We start from the raw sequence: 18,845 nt of genomic DNA, 5'->3' as shown, positions 1-18,845 counted from the left end.
TGCACAGAACTCTGCAATCAGGCTGATTTCTTTCATAGCCACGGAAGGCACCTGTCTCTCAATATCGGAAGAGCTTCCATTGGCTCCCAGTTCATCAGTGAAACTTGTTTAAGGTTTTATGTTTGTTTTTTAAGTGCATTCATGGCCTTGCACCAGCCTATTTGACCGCAGAAATTAAAACCTTTTGCACAAACTGATCCCTCTGGTCTGCAGACCAATTCCTTCTGACAGTTCTTTCTGTCAAAACGAAAACGTGGGGTGACCGTCGTTTCTCATCTTTCGGGCCTCAGTCCTGGAACTCACTTCCATTGTACCTTTGACGGACCACGTCCATGCTCACCTTTAGAAAACTACAAAAAACTCCTTTTTATGTAACTGTTTGGCAATTAACCTGAATATGAAGAGATGGCTCAATGTGCTTTTGATCTATTTTAATTTAATATCTGTGCCTAGATGCTAAAATAAAATAAAACAGTGAGTAATGAAAATTGTTTGGTTCTAAACCTGTTTGTCGGGAGAAAATTATAAATGCCAATAAAGATTAGTTAAAAAAAGGGCCAGGCAGGACGATCCTATTAATGATCGCCTCCTTGCCTTGCTGGAAGTGCTAGCAAACATTTTGCTTGTGTCCTTATGAAAGAACTGGAGGACTGGCTGAACGAACTGTTATTATCCCATTTAACCAAACTGGTTTCCAGAAAAACTCAAAACACCCGTACCAACGTCCTGGCACCAGGTACCATAATACAACAAGTAGGAATTAGGAAGCTTCCAGTCTACGCAGCTTTTATCGATTTTAGTGCTGTTTGATACGCTGGACCGTACTAGGCTGTGGCGAAAAATGTTAAGAAGACTAGAGGGTAAGTGTGTTCAACGGGGTCCTTGATCCAGCTCTACCAGTCTAATATTACGTCCATGGTAACCTATGGTGCGGAGGTTTGGTCTCCATCTGGTCTAGATGAGCTAGCCAGATTGGAGAGATGCTTGCTAAGAAGCTTACTGCGCCTGCCTCAATGAACTGTGATCGAGATGATTTATTTGATTCATTTTTTTAATAACGCGCTTCATACCAGAGTTTGGTTTCTTGGCGCAGATCTGGGATTCGAACCTCTGTTGCTCTGCATGGTCTTGCTTCCAAGACCAACATGTTGCCCCTGTTCTATACTCCGAGATGATCCTGCTGGAATTTAATGTGATGCCAATTCAAGGCTGGGTCATCTTTAGCTGCCTGACCACTTTGTGGAAATTGTCTAATGCCTCGGTGGGAACCCTTGGGTCGATGATAATTGAGGCATATAAGCTTCGGCCTCCCTGATGTCTAGTAATGTGGGGAAATTATGCTGTTGGGCTAACAAATGGCTGTCACTGGCTCTGGGAAATTTGCTTGAGAAACCCTTTCTGGTATACAAAAGGATCATGAAAGACATTTTGGTCGCCCATGGCCATGACCAGTATGAGAAAATATGGACTATGAGTCAACTGTGGCAGTAAGGAAATGTGTAGAGGTGACAACATGGAAATGATAATATACCCGAAATGTCTGTTACCTGCTAATTTTGACATGTTAAGAACAATGATGGAGAATTTAGAAGCACGAATTCATTACGAACAGCTTGTGCAAATGTAATATATACTTAGTTTTCTTCTTTTTTGTTAAGTGCGTTTAAATGTATAATTATTATTGTATTGTTTAATATTTACAAGTATTGTAAACGATTCAACTGATTGCATAAAATAAACGTGATAAGCAACGCACGACTTTATTTGTGCGGTTCAGATTACACACTCACCCAATATGGCGATTACCAAAAGGTGTTCTAGAATTCGAATAGGCAATGCATTAGACAAATAAAATGAAGACCGGTTGCTAGGCAACCCCACTATGCAGGACCCAGAACTTAATAGCGTGAACGGGACTGACAGCAGTTCTTAAGAATCTGTTAAAGGTTGAAAGATAGAATTAGTTGTCTAAGCGTGACATCTACGCGAGGCTGAAGTGCAGCAACGCTATTACATCGTTTCGAAAAGGCTAAGCGTTAGACACTGAGACGCGGTACCGCGAGGGAGAGCCTGTGCGATACAGACATCACCAACAGGACGCGGTGCTCCGCCCAGGAGAAAAAGGTTATGCACGGCTCTAGACTCGCCGCTCTCTGACATAGTAGTGTGACTCCCTATACATATGGAAGAAAGTAGTGACTTTGGGTATTTTTATTTTGTTTTCTCTCTCTAGTTTGGTGAATCCCATCAATAATTCTAACAGCTATATGAAGATAGAAGTAGTCATCATATAGAAGCGGGCAGAGTAGTACCGCACAACGGTTTACGTGGACTGAGGTTAGTGAAGTGCCAATAGTCCAAAATAATGTGTTAGTAAATATAAAAAATAATTATTTTTTTTGCATAGAAAGAGAAACTAATTGAGTTTCCTATTTATATTGAATTTTTGTAGAACGATATTCCCACCTGAAGAAGGTCTTACCAAGTGCCCGAAACGCGTAGTGGAAATCCCAGAAGCCCGTTACTAGGGCATCTATACTGGAACAGCAGATACAGGATATCAAAATATTTTTTCTTTGAACACTATATTGTATTGAAGTGGAATTTGGTTTAGTGTGTCACTAAAAAAATGGTATTGTTAAACATTATGTTGAACATGTTAGGATGAAGAAAGAATAACCATGTATAGGATGACACAAGGTTACAACATACACAACACTGAAATTTTGTTGAAGTTTCAAATGAGTGAATTGTTAACTTATTGAGAACTGAGAAAAAAGAGAAAAAATAAAGACATACACTTTGGTGTTTTTTCGTATAAGAAGAATTTTTGTTTATCTGTTAAATTAGTGGAAAAAGTTTGGCTGTGAACCAGCATACAAGTGTGCATCTGTAATGTCTTCCGTTGTAGACGGTTGACCTTCTCTTTTGGCTCATTTTCATTGGTCTGGTAGCACAGACTCCATACAGATTGCACCTAAATAATCTGAAGTATTAGAATTTCATTAACTCATGAGTGCACCTCCTCACCCAAACTCTCTCATGACCAGTATGTTGTCAATTTGAGCACAAAAAATTCCAACTGAATTTGTGACCTGCATAATGACCAAACTGGGATCCCCAACATATATCCAACAACTAATGGGCAACTATTTAGTTTGGAGCTACCTAAAACTAAAACTCCTATGGCTAGAACTAGAGAGATGTTAGGGGCATGGTACAAAGAACTGGAAGACAATAGGGAATGCCGATTATGTGGGGAATTGGAATCGGTGAGACACTTGCTGCATGTGTAGGTCCTTAAAGGATAGTTCCGGGACTTTTTTTTTATTGTCCCTACGGTTCGGCCGTGTTTTTTTAAGCATAACTCGGTAGATCGTAGAAAACTTTCCTATGGACCTTACCCGACTTTTCGTCCATTATCGCAGTCGAAATCAGCCGCCATTTTCTGATAATCCTATCATTTCCCCCCATCGCCCTGGCTCACCTGCTTTTGCGGCACTAAATCAAATCCCCCGCCCCTGAGCCTGACATCAGCAGACGCGTACCGCCCATTTCCCAACGCCAAAGCACGTTTCGTGTCAACAATCGCTGCGCCTCAGCTAATGAAGTGTCGCCATGGAAATGGCAGGACGCCTCTTTCCTCAATAAGTATAAACACACCGTTTCACAACACACAGCAGCAGATTTTCGATTCCATTACTCTCTCTGTGTTACTTTGAGTATTCTGTGACTCGTTTCTGTGCTCTGGTCAGCTACCTTCGCCGCTTCTAGGCCTTGTGAACACCTGTACCATCTCTGTAAATTATTTTACTTTCTTTACCACACAATGGCTACAATAATGCTGTATATGTACGAGCCCGAGTACACCGAGCAAGAACTACTGGAAAGGCAAGCACGCGAAAAAGATGGGGATTCGGACGGCAGTTGGGAGGACCAGTCAACGGATGAAGAGCCTGGACCATGTCGCATGGACGGCGTCTCCACCTGGTGCACGTGCAATCGGTGCGAGCTAATGCCAACTGAGGAGGAGAACTGCTGCTGCCGTGAAAATTCCGGGTGCTTGGCCTACATTTCGGAAGGCGAGCCAAGTCCGCAATGCATCACCGAGCTGCCAGAGTGCAGGGAAGCCTGCCTCTCACGGACCGTGTTGAGGATGATGATGGTGCTTATGCACGAACTTCGCGGCACTGTTCGTCCGCGTAATCCGAGTAACGAGTAAGTATACTCTGGTTTTGATGTCAGTGATGCCACTACTATGTCATGGTCGTCTCCCACATATAAAATTACATCTACATATCATTCGAATGCATGTAAATTGGTTCCATATTGTGCATTCTCTAGATAGAATTTTTTTCAAAGCAGAATGACATTTCTTTACCTGAATCGACAGTGATAAGAAAGTTTTGTCATTTTAATACAGTTTGCATCTTTCATTTTCACAGGTGGTACAGGCTGGTGGCCTATCGTTGCTTCACTTGGTGGCTTCACGGGAGGCTCGGACACCGCGTTCGTAGAGTAATACCTGCCTGTGCGGTACTTGCCATTAGACAACATTTCCCCAGCGACAGTGGACAATACCGCAGATTTTCCCTGGATGTGCTGCAACCGCAACTTTACAATGTGTAATGTTTATTATTTATGTTCAATTGAAATTAAGATCTAAAATAAAACCCAACATATATTTTAACAATGGTTGTTTTGATTTTTTAAATGAATCTAGTGTGTCTCCATTGAATAGTCTTCCTGTGCCTTGTCTTGTCACACCACATGTCTCCGGCCAGCATCCTCCCTCACGCTGGCCGCCCACCTTCAATCCACATAACCGTTGAACCCATATGCAGCAGACATACATATGTTATTTTGCGGGTTGGCATCAAGCCTCCCGGCCTTGCCTCCTCCCCCAAAAATACTTACCACACCACTTTGTTCAAGCGTTGGCAATAAAAGGAAGGCCGTTGGATTTTATTGATACAAAACATGGTTATAGGTAAATAATCAATATGGTTGATCATAATAAATCATCCTTTTGGGCACCGGGTACAGAGATGACCCCCTCTGGCCCGTGCCGCCTTGCCACCACAGGCCAGCCTGCTGCTGACTAACTGCCTAGGGATCCAGGGTCTCCAGGGTGAACTGCACCCATATATTCTCCTGGGAGGGTGAGGTATTTATAAACTCACCCCCCTGCCTTCCATGTACTAGATCCTGCAGCCTGCCTCTTACATGCAGTTAGATGGCCTCTCCTTGGTGAGGCCCTGCGGCAAACGAGTCTTGTCTGCACGACCACCGCCCTAATCCACACCCCCCCGCCCTATCAAAGGCAGTTCGCACCGGGGTACTTGTGCTGCCAAGTGGAGCTGTCAGGGAGCGATAAAGGTCAAGAGGTGCCAAAGACCATGTACACTTCAAAGTGGTCTATAGAGCATGGGTTGTTGTTCCCATGTCTACCTCCAGACCCCGTGTCTCCTGCCAAGCATCCCCCCTCACGCTGGACGGCCCCCTGCAATCCACATAAGTGTGTCTCCATTCACGAGTCTTCCTGTGTCTTGTCTGCACGACCACCGCCCCAATCCACCCCCCGCCCTATCAAAGGCAGTTCGCACCGGGGTACTTGTGCTGCCAAGTGGAGCTGTCAGGGAGCGATAAAGGCCAAGAGGTGCCAAAGACCATGTACACTTCAAAGTGGTCTATAGAGAATGGGTTGTTGTTCCCATGTCTACCTCCAGACCCCGTGTCTCCTGCCAAGCATCCCCCCTCACGTTGGGCGGCCCCCTGCAAACCGCATAATGCCACGACATATACACGTCATTCATTCACAAACAAACCCCTGTTTCGAATTATTTATAACCCACTTCATATTTCTAATGTGAACTTCTTTGCGCTTTGCTAGTCAACCCGTGAAGGTGCTGGTTATCTGCTCTTCGTCTCTGTGAACTTCCGTGACCACTTCGAGGAAACTCGTCAGTTTGCAACCTGTGAACTGCTCCCTGTTCTACGACAAGAAACTACTCTGATCCCTGCATCTAACTGTTTGTTCGTCAAGGTAAGGCCATGTACCATAATCATTTTGCGTCCAATTTCTTTTCGTTCAAGACAGTACATGCAAGGAACTAGTCACATGTTCTGAGTTTACATTGGTATTCATAGAGAATTGTTGATCTTTACTTTTCAGAACTTTCCACAATGCCTGCCTGTTCCATTGGCGGTTGCCCTTCGAAGACCCATAATAAATCTGAAGGTACTATAATGCACGTTTTCCCTAAGACAATAGATCAGATAAGAGAATGGGTCCGATATTGCAGATATCCACCGTCTGAGCTTGAAAGTAGAGTCCTAGAAGTCTTTGCGGACAAGAGGGGTGATCGATACCGCATCTGCATCAGGCACTTTAGCTCAGACATGTAGTCCACATCATTGCTAATAAAGAAGAACACACCGCTAGCGAGGCGAAAATTGCTCTCAACCGCTATTCCCACTCTATTCGTCCACATCCCTCCACTGGTGAGTCAAGTTTACGTATTTATCTCTCGGCCTTGCGGTAGTGTGTAGCATTAGCTAACAATAATTTCCCCATTTATGTATCCACTCAATATGAAGGCGGAAGATTCTCCATCCGTGTCGTTATTGCAGTCATCAGCCACTTCAAGCGCCTATCGGGTAATCTTACTTAGCTATCCTGCTACTGACTTGTTTTAGGCATGTAAATCAATAGTTTTAATTTATCGTGTAATTATTTTACCTAATGGTACACCCTTGTACTCGTCCTCTAGTCTTTGTTTTCAGTTATAATTTTTGTTATCCAAAATAATGCAAGTACTGTCTTTCAGGGAGATGCTGAGGAGTCCAACGTATTGACGACAACCGTTGATGTCACTCAGATGCTCGAGGTACGTTTCCGGACAGTTCCATCGATGGAGATCACCAGATCTTGCATTCTTGTAGCGTGATTGTTACACACAATGTTTCTTTTGTTTTTAGCCATTGATATGTCCTTCTGTCATCGCCCTCCTATGTGTCTTCTTTTTTCAATATTGTGTTCATTACTAATGAAAGTCCTATGTTTCAGGGAGTTGATGGAGCATTAGTCCAAGAAGAAGGGGGAGCATGCAGTTACGGGTCGGCGCAACAGCTTGCAGAAGTGTGCACCGCAGTTACATCGTCCCTTGATGTTCTTATGCATTTCGAGGTATGGATACTGACAGTTCGATCAAGCGAAATCATATGACGTGATTACATCCGCTATACTTCCTTCTTTATTAACGCAAGTACTATGTTTCAGGGAGATGACGGAGCTTCTTCTACAAGAACATCACCCCTAGTAGTTGATGCAGATCTCTGGGTGGTGACACTTCCAACGATCGAGCAAATCGAATCATATTTACATATCCATTATTTATTTTAGACAACTGATCATTTGTGCAGGTCTATTTAGATGAGCCGTTGACGCCTGCACAAAGTTTGTTCTTTTTAACAAAATAGAAAACCATACTAATGAAATTACTGTGTTTCAGGGAGTTACTGAAGCATCATCTTCAATAATATCATCAATGGAAGTCTATGAGGAGCCCGAGGTATGGATCTTGACAGTTCCATCTAACTAGATCAACAATGCGTGAATAATTGTCGTTTAAATGTTCTACACAAAGCGTTCATTCGTGTTTTGCTATTGAGATGTACGTGGGTATTGGTCCCCAAGTACATTTTGTGTTTTCGATATTATTATACATACTAATGAAAGTTCTATGTTTCAGGCAGTCGATGGAGCGTCAGTGCGTGATGGATGTGCTTATCATGAAAATATAGTCGTTGCAGCGCAAGAGGAAGTGGAGACATGCACACACGAGTCGGAGCAACAGCGTCCTGATGTTGAAGTTCGAGGCAAGAAAGTTTCAAGGAAAAGAAAACAAAAGAAGGTTAGTGTCCTGGTCACTATATTATGTTGTTTTTCACTGTTAATAGTTCAATACTGTAAGTTGTGTTTAAACTGAACATCCCTTTTCCAATCTGTCCTCTAGTTGCGAGTGGGTGTACGAACTAGATCTACACAGACAGTGAAGCGAACGAGAGATGTTGCTTGTCAAACCTTTTGGCAGGGACTTGAGACTGGAGATGCATCGTGCCAATGGGAAGAATATGAAGTGATTGACAACGGAGCTATACCACCACCAGCCATTGATAGTGAATGTCCTCCTGGTAGTTCGGATGCAGTCGGAGATCAATTCACAGAATCCACACCCGCAAAAGCTAAGACCGCGAGAAAGTTGAAGAAATTGTTTTATTCACCCATCGCCGGAGAAGGAACAGATGTTGCAATGGAAGAGAATGAAGTGGACGACAATGAAACACCACCAATATCACTGAACATAGCGGAAGACGATATCAGAGATTCTACCTTTCATGTGAGTGACATGTCCTCAACATTACAGGCCGAACCAGCTGGGATGCAGAGTGACAGTATAAGGAAAGAGGCCAAATTCATTGTATTCGATAGTTGTTTGATTGATATTATTATTCGGATGAAATGTGGGCATTCGGTTGGTGGGGAAGTATGTGGGGAGCCATTGATTAATGTGACTCGTGCAATTCGAGGCACTAACCTTAAAATACATGCCACCTGTACAAAATATCATCCTTTCTCATGGTCTGCACAACCCATGCTGGGGCAACTGCCAGCAGGCAATCTACTTTGTGCAGCGGCTGCACTTTTTAGTGGTTCAAGTTTTAAAAAGTTAGTCTTTCTTTCAGTTTGTGGGAATCCATTTCATTGCGAAAACTCAGTTCTACAAATACCAAACCGATTATCTATTTCCAGCCATTAGCGAAGCTTGGAGAATGGAAAAAATGTCTATTGATAGTACATTCGCGGGCAAACGGTTCAGGCTAGCCGGTGATGGACAGTGTGACAGCCCAGGATTTTCAGCCAAGTACTGCACCTACCACTTTCAGGACATGGAAAGTAAGAAAATTGTGAGTTCGGTGGTCGTGCAGGTGTCACAAAGTACATCCTCAGTGGCCATGGAGAAAGTTGGCTTTGTAGCATCATTGCAAGAACTACAATCGCGGGGAATGGTGATCGACCTGATAGCCACGGACAGACACGTTTCAATTGCCAAGACAATGAGAGAAGAGTACAAAAATATAAATCACCAATTTGACGTTTGGCATCTTGCAAAAACAATCAATAAAAAAATGTCGGCTGCAGGTAAAAAAAAAGATATGCAAGGTATTTCACAGTGGTCCAAGTCAATCAGCAACCATCTTTGGTGGAGCTCAAAAACATGTGGAGGGTCGTTGGAAATTCTACTGAAAAAATGGCGGTCAGTAATGCTACACTGTACCAACGTTCACCGTTGGAACACAAACCAACATTTCCACAATTGTGAACATGGCCATTTGTCCACAGAGGAGGCACGGAAGAAGAAGTGGTTGATTCCTTCATCACCCACTCACAAAGCCATTGAAAAGATTGTATTTGATAAAACTATAACAAGAGATTTGAGGGGACCCACGGAATTCTGCCACACAGGAGATTTGGAGGTGTTCCACAATATGTGCCTAAAGTACAGGCCAAAACGATTGCATTTTGGCATGGAGGGCATGATAAATCGGACTCTTCTAGCGGTCTTGGCACATAACCATAATGTTGGCCGTCAACAAAGTAGGACGACCGGAACTTTAGGGACGCTTCGCTACAATAAGGCCTTCACTAAAAGAAGTAAACAATGGGTGATCAAACCAGTGTTTGAGGATATGCAATATGAGTTTATTGAGAGACTTATTGTTGACGTCCTAGATAGGCACATACATGGAGTTGTGAACGAACCTGTGCAGGGGACAACTGCATTGCCACCCAACATTGCCTCTGTTCCATGTCCACCTAAAGAAGAGCTCATTGAGAAATACACATCACGGTTTAAATGATTGTAATTTGATTGTCTGTTCTCTCGAGTCTCCTCATGTCGCAGGCCCATTGAATATGTGTAGCTATGTATTGTGTAAATAAAAGTGATTGCACAGTGTACATGCAATGTGTCTATCCAACCTTGTTCATTTGCGCATTAAATTAAACCAAACAGTAATATAAATCATTTTTCAAAAAATATAGAATGTCTCCGTATTTATGGTTCTCTGGGGCTGCAAAGCACGCAGACAAAATGCAAAGATGGAGTGTAAATTTCAAGTCCTGTGAGATGGCCTTACACTGAATGTAGCTAACTAGGAATGTGTGCTCGTTCAAAGTGAAGGTCAGCTGCTTTTATTTTTTGCTCGGGTGCTGGAATGGCCCACGACTCAGTATAAGGTTCTATTGTTATTTGACCTTGACAGGCCGGGACCATCCCGAAAGACTTCTTTTTGGGGGTGTGGTGCAATAACGTAAGAAACGATAATGAATAAAATTTCAGAAACGATAGCCATTTAATGTTCGTTCATTAGAAGAAATAACGTCGGCATAGAAGGAATGGTATTTCGGGGCTGCCCTACGCACAGAAACAATGGAAAATGCAAATATAATGTAAGTAACTCTTTAGATGAGTTTATACCGCAATTTAAACTTGTTCGTTCTATGTGGCATATTGTTTTGTACCGCGCACTATCTTGAGGAGAACCATCTCCTTTTACGGAAGCACCTCAAAACCTTCCTCTTTGCTTCTGCTTTCTCTCTCCCTCTCCCCTGCTACAACTGGTCCACTGTCTGCGACCTCGGTCCTGGGACCTTCCACTCTCCACCTGCACTGCCTCCCTGTCAACCCCTGCACTGGGGGACTGTCTCAGTATCCTACAGCCCCCCCTTGACGTATAATACCCAGTTGCACTGTCCTAGCTATGAAATAATTTCCCCGACCAAATATATAAAATGAATAATTTTAATAAAGATCTGATGGTGAGACTAATTTCATTTTTTATGTTTTTCAAACAGGTACATCATCCATTATTGCATGTGTCACGAGTACCAGACACCGGCGGATGGGTTTTTTAACCGCCAGTTGCTTCTCCGCGTGAACAACGTTACCACCCTGACCATTTTATGGGACGATCGCCAAGTACAAGTATGCCCTTACACGGTACTAACGGCTAGATGCAACATACAGACTGTTGTGGTGGCCTAGTGCCTCGTTGTTGGAACAGCCATGCGATTATCAGTGCGACCGAAGAGCTTATTTTATCGTAAACCAACACCCTGTGTACTGCACATGAACATCGCTTGCCTCAAGACGAACTATTTTGGATCGAGAGCAAAGAAAAATGCAAATCGCTGAATATTCTCTAAACATTTGATGTCAAATGTACTTTGCCAAATGTACAATCTTGCCGTTTGCTTTTAAACCACAGTTTCATATTCCGAATTGTGGCGCTGTATTGTGAGATGATCTAAGACCCTGTGTACAGCAAAGGAACATCGCGTGCCTCAAAACGAACTTTTTGGAACGTGAGCAAATAAAAATGCAAATCGCTGAATATTCTCAAAACATTTGATGTCAAATAAATGTACTTTACCAAATTTACAATCTTGCGGTTTAATTTAAAATTAGTTTCATATTCCCAATTGTGGCGCGCTGTGTTGTGTGAGCTCATCTGTGTTGATTTCCGGGTTCTGTGTGGAGTCGCGTAGAAGACGCCTGGGCGCATTTGCCTACGCAGCTCAGTCACGTCACGGATAGAGGCAGGGAATATGAATGTTTTGATAAAGTCTGTTTCAGGGGCGGGGGATTTGATTTAGTGCCGCAAAAGCAGGTGAGCCAGGGAGATGGGGGGAAATGATAGGATTATCAGAAAATGGCGGCTGATTTCGAGTGCGTTAATGGACGAAAAGTCGGGTAAGGTCCATAGGAAAGTTTTCTACGATCTACCGAGTTATGCTTAAAAACACATGGCCGAACCGTAGGGACAATAAAAAAAGTCCCGGAACTATCCTTTAAAGGTGCTAAGGGTGGGTGCAATGAGATCAGTGGGAATGAGGAGTACTTTACCGGAACAGTTGCCGTGGAATTCATTTGAGCGGAAATAACCACACTTGTTTTATCGGTTTTGCTATGTTTTTGGAGCGAAATACTGAACATTTCTAACATTTTAACATGATTTGTATGATCCATTTGAGGTATACTGGAATGGTATTTTGGCGGGGATGGGAATTTGACAATCGTTGTGTAAAGTTGAATAAATTATCACAAATAAAAAATAATCCATGAAGGACTACTCGCGTTCTTCAGATCGCATGATTACAGGGTCAGGGCAGAATGGTTTCGCCAAGACCAGCTCATCGCAGGCTTCTATAACGCTTTACTTCATTTGCAGCGAAGACTATCGCCCAATGTAAGTGGTTTAAGCATGGATTGTAGGAGGAATGAAATTGGGAGCAGGCTGGTTGACCGAGTTCTCTGTTGGCATTGGCGGGTGAGCAGTTGAGTGCTACAAGGCTTTGTACCTGAAGGGCACTTCTTTAATCGTTTACATTGATGAAAGATTGCAAGGAAGTTGGATTTGCAAATGGCAGTAGGAGCAGAGGCAAAATTGAAATCTATGGAGTCCAATTGATATGGATCGTTAGATCAGAAAGGAGGACTCAAAAGATTCAGTGTAGCTAATTGAGAAGACATGCCATGGTTGAGAGTATTTCTTGGGAGCTATTCAGAATGTCGGAAGACTGTATGTATTACATAGCCACACAATCCAGGTTTCTTCTACTTAGTATTGTTATTACAGTCCATGGATTAAAAATGCTCACAAAGAGGGCAAAAAAATATTTTTGAACAGGTTATCTCCTTGATGGGCAGAATATGCAGCCCTATTACTCACACCTCAAACACCTCAATCGCGCTGAGATTATGACCAGTTGTGAAATGTTCCCCAACTCTACCATCTGTCGTTTCCCAGGTTTGAAGAGCAGGGCACTCGGTCAGCTGATCATCTGTGTTTATTGTTTCACCATTATTTTCTTCTACACTGTGTGTTCGTCTTAACCATCTTTGAACAGACGTATGGTTGTGCAGCATAGGAAGGAAAGTTGGCAATTGAGTATTTATGAAAATGGCATGAGTCCCAGTGGTGAGCAGATGTGAGCAGTGAAAGAGCTATTACGGTGTTAGAATAACAGTGCTGGAATTAAGGACTTTTCCTTTAAAAAACTGAGTGCAGGCGCGTAGCGCCGCACGTGAGTCCGGGCAGGAGTCCAGTCTATCCACAGTATTGCACCAGGACTGGTCCAGGGCTGCCTGAAATGCCCGGAACCCCAGTGAACCGAGAGCGAGTGATCCGACCGAGCACAAGAGCCAAACCCCTGCATGTAAGGCGGGGGCTCAGACGAATCCAATAACATCAATACCAAAGAAGGTAATCAACCAACAACTCACAAACGTAAAGTAAGCATGGATGAGGGTGAGGTTGCTGGCGGGGATGTGGGAGCGGGAATTGCGATGAAGTCGATTGGATTAGAAAAAGCTGCTTCCCCCGCACACACCAGCCCACATGCACCACAAGTGCCAACTAAACTCCCCTCACGTCCAAAACACTTACTGTTACGATGCGACGGGAACACGTCGCAGGATACAGAGATCGCAAGCGAACCGGAAGTGCAGACGTGGATGTAACTGACACAGAGTTACTGGAACTCGAGTCTCTCTCCGACCGGCTGGAAGGACGGAGGACGAGTCTGAACGGAGAGAGTGAACGCGATAGTGAGTCTCTAGCGAGAATTCCGGTCATTCAATTGGAGAGTGTCACAAATTTTACAAACATTACTAACAAAGGAGCGGGACAAGAACATTCTGGGCGTGCCATTCCAAAAAGCCCAGAAATGATACAAGGAACAGCAAATATTGCATTAGTGCATGAAACAGATGCAACAGTTGCAATAGAGATATCAGACGACGGAGATACACAAGGGCAAACAAATACAACAGACCCACACATCATAAAGAAAACCGGTCCCAACGAAATAAATGACATGCGTTTAAAAAAAATAAACGGAAAAGAACAAAAGGTACAAAATCGACTTAATTCCACCCAAAATACTGCTTCTCAGAAAATTGGTGTAAGGGGAATTGCAGATGAACAAGTCAATGTCATATCTGATGTATCAGAAAATGTAGACACTGAGGGAGGAGACGACGATGAGGATGAAGTATTTAATGACAACTATGGACTAGGAAACCTGGTCCAGAGCGAACCGCACATAGCGTCTTCGACAGTATCAGTTAAGAACAGGGAACAATCAGCAAATCCCAAGATGGACAAAATACATATGTCTACACCAAAAGACACAAATAAGAAAAAAGACCAAAAAAACAATATCATTGAAAATTCCTTGGCTGATGAAACGAGAGAAATAGAGAGAAGATTGAGTTTTAGTAAGAAAATTAACTTGGGAGATCATTGGCTGACTGCCAATTCATCCTGTGGACACAAGAAAATTGAAAAGACCCTAAGACCTAATAGCTCAAAATAAATAACAAATGATATAAACATAAGTGCAAATGGAATTGCATCAAAATCCTTTAAAAAAACAAAATGGCGTTCAAAGGGAAACCGAGTTACCGAACACAGGTAATCTTAATGACTCGGATCACACAAAGGATGAGGAGAGACCAACGGTAGATCAAGAGCTTCCAATAGTTCAAGAAATTCCAAATGAAACGATAGCTTCCGTAGATGCAACAAGATTGCAGCTAGTTAAATCACAACTACCCACGGCAGCAGGGATTCAGAACCACAATAATGGAATGGCAGCACTGTCCATCTCATTAGCACCATACACCAAACTATACGAAACTTTAAATGAAAACGTTAGAGACAACACAAATGTTCTATTAAACATCCAAAACCAAATTTTGGAACTGAATCTCTTTACAACAAAAATTGCAGAAAGACTAGAGCGGGAGGCAGAAGCAGAGGTAACATGGCAAAGAAGGCTATGGGAACTGGCCTCAACCGAACAAGTGAAAAAAAAAAAAACTGATGGGAGATTTCATGGAAACAAAAAAATGGATGAGAAAAACAATGGAAAGAAATGATAGAGGAGTGACTAATGGGCAAAGAACAGACGTAGTCAACCAGCAGTGAGTTGGCGAACATGAAACTAAACCCAAAACGACAAACAAAGAAGAGAACGATAAACACCAAAGAAGACCTAAGCAAGTAACTCCACAGGAAAAAAAATACAATGAGGTTCCCAAGGAAAAAAACTTGCGACAGGTGGGAGTGGATAAGCCTGCCCAACACATTACGATTATTGTCACCAGTGAAAATCAATAAGGGACCCAAACGAAACGGGTAAGGGAGCAAAGTAAGTACTGATGGTACCTACACAGTATTTAAAAAAATAAACTAGTGGAGAAGATGACAAAGGACAGTAATCCTGCATACTCAGGTCGAGATAAACATAAAACTAAAAATGCAGGAAAAGATACAGGAAAAAAGTCAAAGAACATGAAGAATTTCCCCAAAGAAAATTGGAAACGGATCAAGAGCATTCCTATGAAATATTCCAAGTGTTGACCAACAAGGGAAACCAAAAAACACAGTCCGGAAGGCAGAGGTCGCAATCCAACAAAAACATCCATCTCCGCTCTCCAAAATTAGTCAAACAAACCATATTGAGGTGAGCGACGAAGAGCAAGCCGACGATGAAATGGAAGACACCCAGGATTTAATCGATGATGCTTCGTATTACATTGATCAGATCCAGACTTGGCTTGATCTATGTGTTACATCGGACAAGTCATACACCCTTGAGGAGCAAAGAACGAAACAGCCTGCCAGAGAAATATACTTTAATGAACACCCAGATGACGACCAAAAAGATGTGTCCGACTCAGTTATACTACAGTTTAGCACCTTGACAGAGAGGAGAAATGCAATTGAAGAGCAAAAGCCCAGGAGGCATTTAAAAAAGACCACTACGAAAGATTCAACAAGTCATCAATGGAACCCAAGTGGTCCCTCACTACAGCGAAAAGAAACCAGCTAGTAAACAGAAGTCGGCAAAAACAGACAAAATAAAAAAAAAAAACAAATGGAAAGTGAAACTAGAAAGTGTTCACAAAGACGAAACAAACACGAATCTAAATCAAAACAATGTGATATACCTATTAAAGAAAATAACGGCACTTAAGAAAATATCTTCAAACGATATTGCAATAGTTGATTACATGGATGATCAAAGAGTTGATAGGGTGACTCTGCATGTACACGGAAAGAACAAAAACCTTACTAATGCAAAGTAATGATGAAATAAGAGCTTTGGGATATAGACTAAGTGATCACAGACCCCGAGACACAAAAGAAAAAAAGATGCAGAATTGCGACAGAGTGAATGTAAAGAAGTAAAAAAACCCACGTTCAAGAGAGGTAAGAAGCAAAACGCATTCAGAAAAGGAAATGAGACAAGACAAATTTAAGATAAGAATACACAATGTGAAAACAGTAGAGGACAAAGATGACCTAGAACAGCAGCAGAAAAAGAAAAATTCCAAATCGAACGACTGGTCATGGGTCACTAAAACTTGAGCAATGGAAAAGTAAAATTAACAAACAAAAGATGAAGAGGGGGAACACAGCTACCTGATACCATGGAATACAAGGGGCCATGTACATTTTATTAAACAACCCAGACCAAAACGTAAAGAACGCACCCATTCTATGCTTACAGAAAACGTGGCTGATGGAAGCTGCAACCATTGATACGCAAGAGGTGATTTCTAACTCGGCAACCAAAGGACTACAAGGAAGACCATGTTCAGGGCAAATGATCAATCAAATATCAAAATACTTAAGCACGGGAACATCAACCCTTACATTCAGTCGGCCCTAATACAATTGAATGCGAAAAAATGATGATACTTTTATTCTGGCAGTATTCCAATATACATTTTATTCTGGCAGTATTCCAATATACATTTAAGAGCTCGTGAAGATAATGATGGACCTAATAAGAGATGTCCAACAACGAAAAGATAAACCAATACTAATAGTGTGTGGAGACTTAAATATGAACTGCATAGACAATCAGGGAGTACCTTGTCTTAAAAAAGTAAAAGATGGAAATAATAATGCATCGAGGTGGATACAGTTGGCAGAAGCACATAATCGCTTTGTTAAACGGCCAATTAACGGGAGACATCCTGGGGAAACGCACTTGGCTTAAATCAACAATAGACTATATATGGATATCAAAGGATAACCTAGACCAAATTCAGTCTTGAGATTCTTCCACAGCAAAGCAGCGACCATGTTGTAGACATCTATTAACGAAAATCAAATAGAAGAGCAATCATGTCAACTGGAGATAAACCACGCTGGTAACAGAGTGAGATTAAAGAACATCGACGTTCAAAAATTAACGGATGCATATAAAAATGTAAAAAGAGAACCAGGCGACGACACCTCGTACAAATGGTTACTAAACTCATACACAATAAAGAATACGGGTATGAGATTACCATTGCTTGAGCCGAAACATCAATACAGTATACAAGTGGGAACGAGGAAAATTGAAAAAGGACATCACTGAGATTAAAAAAAGTCAAAGATCCATTCGAGAAAACACAACAACTAAAGAGAAAAAAACACAAAAACTGGTTGAGGGAATTAAAAAAACACAGTGAACAAGGGGAAATGATGATTAACGCACTTAGACAACAAACAACAAGAGACTCCATTCACAAACTTTAAATCAACAAAGCGGGATGAATAACTATCACTGAAAGTGAATGGTTTAATCACTATTCGAAAGTCTTCAGAAGTAATGAACCTGGCGTCACACCTATAGTAGGACCGCATGATGTGGATTGGTCCATGAACCTCAACGAATTAGATATGGAAATGGCAATCAAAAAACTAAAGAACACGGGGGCGGCAGGCCCAGACGGACTGACAAATGTAGAACTGAAAAAAGATCCTAAAGTTTGGTCAAAATGTATTCTGGCACTCTTTGAACAAATAGAAATCTGCAAAAAAATCAATCCCAGAATTATGGATATCAAGTACAATCATTCCAATCTTTAAGAACGGGTTGTTAGGCAGAAACCTGTGCAGTTCCCTTGGGGAACACTGCAAAAGATTTAAGACTACAGGTAGAGCAGTAAACCCCTTTGGTAGCAGTCTGTACCACCCAGATTTACCTGGTAGCTGTGGCTGAGCAGTCAGACTTCTCTCAAGAAGAGTTAGGCAGTATGTAAAGTATACACAATATGTACCAAAACACAATAGCACAAGCAAACACTGACCAGAGCTTGGTTTCAAAAGTATATAGTTATTTATTTAAAATACACATAAGTTAAAAACACTCTAGCAAAAATATAGTAAAAGTACTTCAACACAGTTATAATGAAAGTAGATTCAATCCTTTCTCCTATCTAGACAACTCTAGGTAAAACACCACTTAATTAAAACAGAGGTGAGTGCTTAACGTTAGATGACACTCTAGTAGTTTCCAAGAAAGGGAGAGAAAAAGCAGAAATGGGTTAGACACACCACTCTAAGGTCCAGAGCACTTGCAATAGGCTTACAGAAGAATAAAGTCACAGGTGAGCAAAAGTCACTAGGCAGGGCCCACTCTTAGAGTAGCCGGAGCGAAAATGTGCCCAAGATCACACTGTTAGTTAGAGATTCAAAGTCTTGCAAAGAGTCAAAAAGAGGTTAGAGTGGCTCAGAAAGTTTAGCCAAAGTGTCCCAGGCACTCCCAGGTTCGAAAGCCGGGGACTAAATCTACCCCGTACAGTCGGTAGCAAGGGAAGCCAGGCAGAACACAGTACCTTAAGCGGAAAGGATCCTCCAGCGGTGGCAGTTGTTCCAGGCAGTGGCAGCAGGGCTCGACGTCGGTCAGGGGAGAAGAAGTTCTCGCTGAA

At 42.2% G+C, this 18,845-nt stretch overlaps 1 protein-coding gene across 3 annotated transcripts in view; it reads left to right on the top strand.

The window, feature by feature from the left end:
* Positions 1–18,845, top strand: part of CASP3 (caspase 3) — a 741,803-nt gene that overhangs the window by 332,938 nt on the left and 390,020 nt on the right. Inside the window, exon 3 of one of the 3 annotated variants that reach the window (XM_069631496.1) lies at positions 2,234–2,337. The exons of the other annotated variants lie outside the window; for them this stretch is intronic. The gene's annotated coding sequence lies outside the window, so the exon portion shown is untranslated. The remainder of the gene's footprint in view (positions 1–2,233; positions 2,338–18,845) is intronic. 3 annotated transcript variants of the gene reach the window in all.

Source organism: Ambystoma mexicanum, chromosome 6q (assembly GCF_040938575.1).
Source record: "Ambystoma mexicanum isolate Mex_15411 chromosome 6q, UKY_AmexF1_1, whole genome shotgun sequence".
Lineage (NCBI taxonomy): Eukaryota > Metazoa > Chordata > Amphibia > Caudata > Ambystomatidae > Ambystoma > Ambystoma mexicanum.
The sequence above is the reverse complement of the archived record's forward strand: the minus strand, read 5'-3'. Positions and strand labels throughout refer to the sequence as shown.